Below are 7,149 nucleotides of genomic sequence, written 5' to 3'. Positions count from 1 at the left end.
CTTGAAGTCTGGCTGTTTTGGGAGGCTGCTTTCATATCGTGTATCAGGCCGGCCGGTAAGCCGCACGCCCGAGTTTCAGAGGTGCAATGACCTCACAGATCAGGCTGCCCGAGGCTCCTGAGCAGAACCAGCAACCCCTCTCCAGGCCTGTGGGATGGAGGGAGGGATGGGAACACGCAGTGTACCAAAGAAGAGTTTCCCGGTGGCCTGGAGGCGTCTTTCGTATCAACCACAGAGCAAACTTCCCTGCAATAAGCAAACTCCTCCTTTGCCTCCCTTGCTTACCCCCAGCTCTGATCCTTCGGCCAGCTGCAATTGCAGGATAAAAAGGCATTTGAGGCGTTTCCCCCAGCCAGCCAGGAGAAAGGTCAGCATATTCCCTAGACTGGGAGGAGGGACCAGCCGGAAACTTTAAATAGGCTTTAGCTGGAGAGACTCATATGGATCAAAGGACTGCTGAGACATTAATTCTTAAATGTATCAATACACAATTAAAAGGAAAACCACCAAAGCTAGTTAAAGGATATAATGGCAGCTTGGTCCTGCATAAAACCAGTGAAGATCATAGCTGGCTGTCGGTACTAAGGGGCTGCCTTCCCATAGCGACACCAATCACAGCACCAGCACAGAAACCTCTCAGGATGTGCAGAGCAGCCCTGTTCCTGTTGGAGGACAAGTTTCTCCCCTCTTTTCCCCCTCCCTGCACATCATCCCAGCTTGCAGGTTCTTGCCCCAAGTCCCGTGGGTGAGATCTGTGCCGACCCGCGTTTCATGTCACCTTGAATAATTCATGATCTCATCACCTCACCTGACATTTTCCGCTCCTGAAAAACTTGTAATTCTAGCGTAGGGCCTCTGAAGCTGAGTGAACAATAAGAGGATCTGTCCTCTTAGTTCTTCCCGCTTCCAGACATGCACAGCAGGGCCAAGTGCGGGTTTGCTGACCCCATTTGCTACCCCAGCCTTCAGATGTAGGACACATGACCCAGCCTTGGAAAGGGTGCCAGGCTGTGGAAAGTGGCCGGGTCAGCCAGTCAGGCAGGTTCTTTTCATCTGTTATGGAAATGCAGTCCTTGGGGAAAGCACAGAGAGCTGCAGACAGCAACTGGTTCACCCTGGGTGAAAGCTGTCATCAGCAGGGGACAAGGGAGGTTCCCCATTCCATGCCTTCAGCCCAGATCCAGGAGGACGTGGGCAGCCCAGTGGCCTGTAACTTGTAGTTCACAAGCTGCAAATGAGCACACCAAGAGCCAGCTGGCTCTTGACATGGTCATGTGCCCCTTGTGAACTACAAAAAGTCAAAATTATTCGACACAGGGCTGTTTTGGGGCTACACCAGTGTCAACGTGACCCACTTTCAGTCTGATGCAGGAAGAAAGAATTGGCGAACTCAGCGGCTGTTCTCCAGACCCAGGAGTGCCTCCCATCCCAACCAAGCTCAATTAAAACCTGACAAACCATTTCACTTGCCTTTGCCAGCAGAACTCAAAAGCAAACTCCAGAGACCAACCTTGGCTCCAGGGTCTAAGACGGACTGAAGACTCTTCATGGACTCCAACGGTGTCATGTCGCACCGATGCTGCATGGGTTCTGTTCGGGCTCAGCTCGCAGCTAGACAGGCTTTTCTCGTGCAGAGGGTTAAGGTGTGGAGCTGATTTGGAGGACAAGCCCAGGAAAAGTGCAAGGGCCAGCCTGCAAGAGGCACAGAGACGCCTGAGAAGGGAGGAGATGAAAAGGAGAGTCAAGGTGGCAATTAAATATTAAAGGACCAGTTCAACAATAATTAATACTTGAGCGGAGAGAAAGGTTGGAGGTGCATGAAGCGCTTGCAGACACTTGCTGCACTGTGCCTGGCTGGCTGAGTACCTCACTCAAGTGGCAGAAAACTCTTGAAATTGCAAATAATCCATGCTCCAGCAGGGTGGAAATCGTGATTCAAGAGGGTGAATTAAAACCCAGCTGGAGACACCGGTCCTTCTCCCAGCTATGGTCAGAATTTGAGCCACGTTGGCCTTATTTCAACCCTCGAACAAGCTGAGGAGGCTCAGCTTGTGATAAATTTATATCACATTTACCAAGGTGCAAAAGGAGACCACACATTTACTCCTGGGAGGTTTCCTAACTGGATACATCACATCACGCTCAGAAAATCCCCTGCAAAACACTTGGGGAACCATCATATGCACTTGCCCTGTTCTTCCTTTTCTCTGGGCATCCATTTCAGTTCTCTGCGCGCTCCCGGGCGAGGTGGCCCTCCCCTGGGACTGTGGACATTTTGTTGGTCTTTCTGACTTGGTCCCTGCAGCGTGGGTGAGCACATTGCTCAGGGCTGGGGGCACTGTGCAGCCCAAACACACAGGACTAGGGTAGGCTAAAATATAAGGGTTAGAATTGGGTTTGTGAAAAGGAAAAATTCCATTTCCTTTCTCCCTGGAATACTGCGTTTCCTTTAGTACCTTCAGATGGAACTGGTTAAACAACTCCTCTTTTGACCTGTTATTACTTAAACCTTTTGTTGAAAAAGGGTTGGAAAAAACATTTAAAGATGCCTTTTTCTGCAAGCATCAGCTGAAATATTCTGAGCATTTCTGGAGCTCAGTTTCTAACCAAAAAAAGCAGAAACATTTAAACAATTTGAGAGACGGAACCTTCTCCCCCTGCTCTGCTACTTGCTTTTATGCCAAAACAACTTCTTTTCATCCCCCCATGGCTCTGATCCTCCTGCAATGGGCCATTTTGGCCAATTTCCTCTCCAAAATGTCCACTGGATCATCCCTGGATGCCACTGACTCATTGGCACTGATGCCGTCAGGACAGAAGGGCTCGGTTCTTGCGGAAGCCTGCAAGTCCTGTGGGGTTAAGATGGGACTGGCATGGGCAGGGAGCAGCACTTTGCAGCCAGCTCTGCTCGCTCGAGTTTTCCTCCCCTTGCAGGGGACCCTGCAAGAGCCAGACCAGCTGTAATCTTGCGGGATCTGGCTGTAAAGCTAGTATTTGTGGTATGAGTAGGGTTGGGGTTGTTATTATGAAGTAAAAAGGGCAAATTCACAGCTGAATACAGGCTGGGGGATTGGTTCATGGTTAATTCTGTGGTTGTGGTGGCCCTGGGCATGCGATGGGTTGGGTCTGAGCTGGTGTCAGCTGCCGCCCGTGTTATACCAATGAAGGCTAAGGCAGCATGAAGTAGCTTACGGGAGGAAAGTTAACGGAAGCTCAGCTCTGATCAGCAATTAAAACAAGGATCAGGAACGGGGCTGGCAGTTCAGCTCCGCAAGGATGGGATGCCTCGATCTGCCAGCCCTGCGCAGGCAGGAGGAGTTTCCCTGGCAGAGCCGAAGACCTTTTAGTGCCACCTTCAACAGCCAGGATTAAGGTTGTATTTCAGAGCAGTTCTTCTGTCCTTCATTATAGCTTTTCCTCTTCCCCACTGCAGCTTTGATCATCACCTTCACAACAGTCCAGAAACCTGCCAGAACGACCAACCTGATTTTCGGGAAACCATCCCTGCTAGCACTAGCTTTTATGGTTGGAATTTAAACTCGTCCTTGGCAAGACTGTAATATTCCTGTTTTGAAGCTGTTGTGGCAAAGCTTAGATTCATGAAGAAAAGAATGACACAATAAGCTTGTAAAAGAAAAAGCTCTTCCCATGTTAGAACTTCCTAGCTGGGACCCCTGCTATGCAGACCATTCGTCTGATTTTCTTTTCCTCGGCATGGACAGACTCAGACAGGCTGAGACTTTCTCTTGTCCTTAAATCTGCTGTCACTGCCCTACACACCCAAAAGAGGAAGCGGGGAGCACCAAGCCCTTGCCCCGACAGAAAGAGCAACACAGTCCTGTCCTCCCAGGGCTGGAGCAGGAACTCCCTGGAGCTCTCAGGCAAACTTCCTGACTGAAAAATTCGATTAGGAAGGCTGAGCGTCTCCTGGTAACCGATACCTCGGCCGTGTTTGCCGAGCGGTGATAACGCAGGTCGCGTCAGCCTGCAAAGCTACCAGACAAAACCACGGGAGCAGGCAGCACTGGTAACCCCCTGCGAGCAACGCCGCTAATGAAGCAAGAGAGGAGGGACGTGCAGGTGGGGAGGGAGAGCCAGAGCTGTGAGCGCCACGGAGCATGGCACGGCTCCTGTGGAGGACCCTCCGCCAAAACACGTTGCATGCAAACACTGTTGTCTGCTGACACCGAAGGGCTGTATGCAAAGCAGGGGACATAAGGCTCCAAGGGGGTATCTACCTCCATCTGACAATACTTCAGGTAATTGGAGGGGGTTTTATAATATATTTTTTTCCCCATTGGGATAACGTCAGTTCAGAAAAAGATATTTTTTTCACATGAAAAGCCCTGTGTCAGCAAATCTCCTGTTTAAAAAAAAAGAAAGAAAAAAAAAGAGTATTCTGAAATCTCGGAGCTGTGGCCCTTTTTGCGTTTCCAAACAAAGCGCCCAGACCCACAGACAGCAGAAATGAGCTCATCTCTCACCTGTGTGTTCTCCGGCATCGATCAAAATCCCTCTTTTGTGCAAAGCTGCTCCACTGTACAGCTTAGAGGCCCAAGGTATCGCCAGCTAATGGTGCCCCCCACTGTACTCCTTGTCACGTTCATTAACGACCTGTCCTTCTGCAATGAAAACTTGATGCCTGAGACTCCCTGACCTGCAACGTGCAATATTCAGCAACAACCTGCCTGCATGGAGCCAGGAGCAGACACAATCTGAGAGAAGCAGGGTGTGCAGAGACGCAGTACCATGGCTTCCCTGATGGCTCAACCCCTTCCAGACAACCGGTCCCACGCTTTTATTTATTCTTATTTTAAAAAGAGGGTGTTTTCCCCATTCAGCGCATTATCACGGCCAGACCTCCTTTCTCCACAGCCACGGTATTTCAATGCTAGGCTTTAGTGCACTGTGAGACACTTGGGTACAGTGTATTTTGCAGAATCAGGCTTGAAATGTGGGTCTCGTGAACTGCAGGAGCCTAGGAGAGGGGATGGCTGGTTTTGAAGTGTTTGATCTCATACGAGTATTTGGCCAAGTCCTGGCAGGACCACACCACACAGGCTGTTTGCAAAATCCTCAGTTCCACTAAAAGTCAGCCAGAAAGTGCTTTTCAAACCTTTTTGAAGCTAAAGAAGGTATTGTAACAGACACAGTTAGTCAAGGTATGTTGGTATCTCCCAACGTCTCCTCTGGCCTTCCCCAGGCTGAGAACTTATGTCCCAATCCTCATAAGAAGAACACTTTCTTGCAAAGGATCAGTCAGTCTGGGATATCTCAGGATGCTCGGAGGGAACTGGCTCACTCTCAGTCACGCTGGGAAATGGTGCGAACATATGGGCTGCTTCGGAGCAAATGTGGCTGTGCTCCCAGCACAAGGCACCGCAGAAAATGGCACAATATATCTACAGTCAGATTTTCCCTGCCAAGACGATGATGAATTGGGTCTCCATGGGCCTCCTGCCCCTTCAAACACACAGCAAACTCATCACATCTCTTATTTGCTTCAGTTTGCAATGTACTGGTGCCCAGAAACATAATTGCCGTATGCCTGGTACCTTCTCAGCCCACGGTATTGTGTCAACAGCCACTCAAAGGTCTCCAGCTCTGCAGGAACCTGGCAGTCACTCCGAGAAGCAGAGAGGGGCCCTGCAGGGACCTCTCCTCCCTGTGCTGCACGTGGGCCACGCTCCAGCACGCTCCCTGGGCGCTTGCGATGGACAGAAATAACAACTGGTCATTAAAATTGCCCTGTGAGCCTGATTCCCCAGTCCCTTTGAAATCTCGTATCTTCTATGTTGTGGAGGATGCTTCCCATCAGCACAGACAGTTTCGCGTAAATTTTGGAAGGCGGCAGCTCCTCCAAGCCCAGCCCAGGCCAGAGCGGTCACAAATGACTTTGAATAAATAGGCACTAAATATTATTTTGTCTGTAGTTATATTTCTCAGGTACATTTCTCAGAATTCACAGCATCTATGCATCGACAAGCCAGAAAAAAGCAATCATGGGCCAGTTCAGCTGACTCACGTAAACGGAGTTGCGAGGAGGAAGAAGATGGGCTCTGTCGAGTGCAAATGTCTGCGCGCTCTGTTGAGTGCAAATGTCTGCGGAGACATATGTCCTGCTGTGCGCAACGGCATTGCTCGTGCCGTGCTGCCGGCGCAGCAGAGCAGCAGCAGATCGGAGCGGCTCTATGAGGAGACCCGCCATGCACCCAGGCCTTTCTCTTTAGGCACCCAGCGCCGACGTTTTTGGCGTAAGCCTCAGCCTAGATGTAAGTGGCTGTTCGGATAAACAGGTCTGACTCAGGTCTTGGCATTCAAACCGCGACTAAAGCACATTTCTATCTCTAAATTCAACCCTCCTGATGTTGCAGAAGGTGGGTAGCTACATTCACCTGTGAAATAAGCCCCGTGCAGTGAAGGTGAGTGGGCTCGATGTGCTAACGCAGCCCCAGCCCCGCCGTGGGCCTGTACTCTGGCTAAGGAAGCAATTTCACGGGCTGAGACAACAGGAGGTTTATGAAGCAGAAGAGGCCAGGACTGCTGCTGCTGTACCCATGGAAATCTTCCAGCACGGGAGGTGCCTGGCATGCTGTCGCTGGCTTTGAGGAACGAAAATACTCCTGCTATTTTATTGCTCCAGTGAGCAGTGACAGGCCAGGGTTGGAGCGTAGCTGGCTGCAGATCTGCGAGTCGTTGCACATTGCTTGGAAACAGGCAGCCTGCTGCAAACCGAAGCAGCTGCACAGACATCTCCAGCTTTGCCTTCACCACGGTGTCCAAGGGCTTGGCTGTCCAGGCAACTCAGAACACGAGTGATTTTGCACTCATTTTGCACTGTTCAAAACACCGTGGTGGTGTCACCATTGCAAGCAGTGAGCTTTGAGCGTGGTTTTCCTGAGACTCAGGGTAGCATTGTCTACAGCGGGAGAGGCAGGGATGCATCCCCTTCCAAAGAGACCGATCCAGAGCGCTCTGCCTCCATCCTGCTGACTCACCCGTTGTGCTTTGCCAGGCACTGGGAAGAAAATATTCCTCTGGTTGAAGGATGGTTTCAGCTTGAAGGAATTGTCTTGTGGGCATCATTTATGCTCCTAAAACAGTTTGGGAGCCCCATTTGCTCATCCTTCCTGCTCATTTTTGTTTTTT

The sequence above is a fragment of the Rissa tridactyla genome, chromosome 4 (assembly GCF_028500815.1).
Source record: "Rissa tridactyla isolate bRisTri1 chromosome 4, bRisTri1.patW.cur.20221130, whole genome shotgun sequence".
Classification (NCBI taxonomy): domain Eukaryota; kingdom Metazoa; phylum Chordata; class Aves; order Charadriiformes; family Laridae; genus Rissa; species Rissa tridactyla.
The sequence above is the reverse complement of the archived record's forward strand: the minus strand, read 5'-3'. Positions refer to the sequence as shown.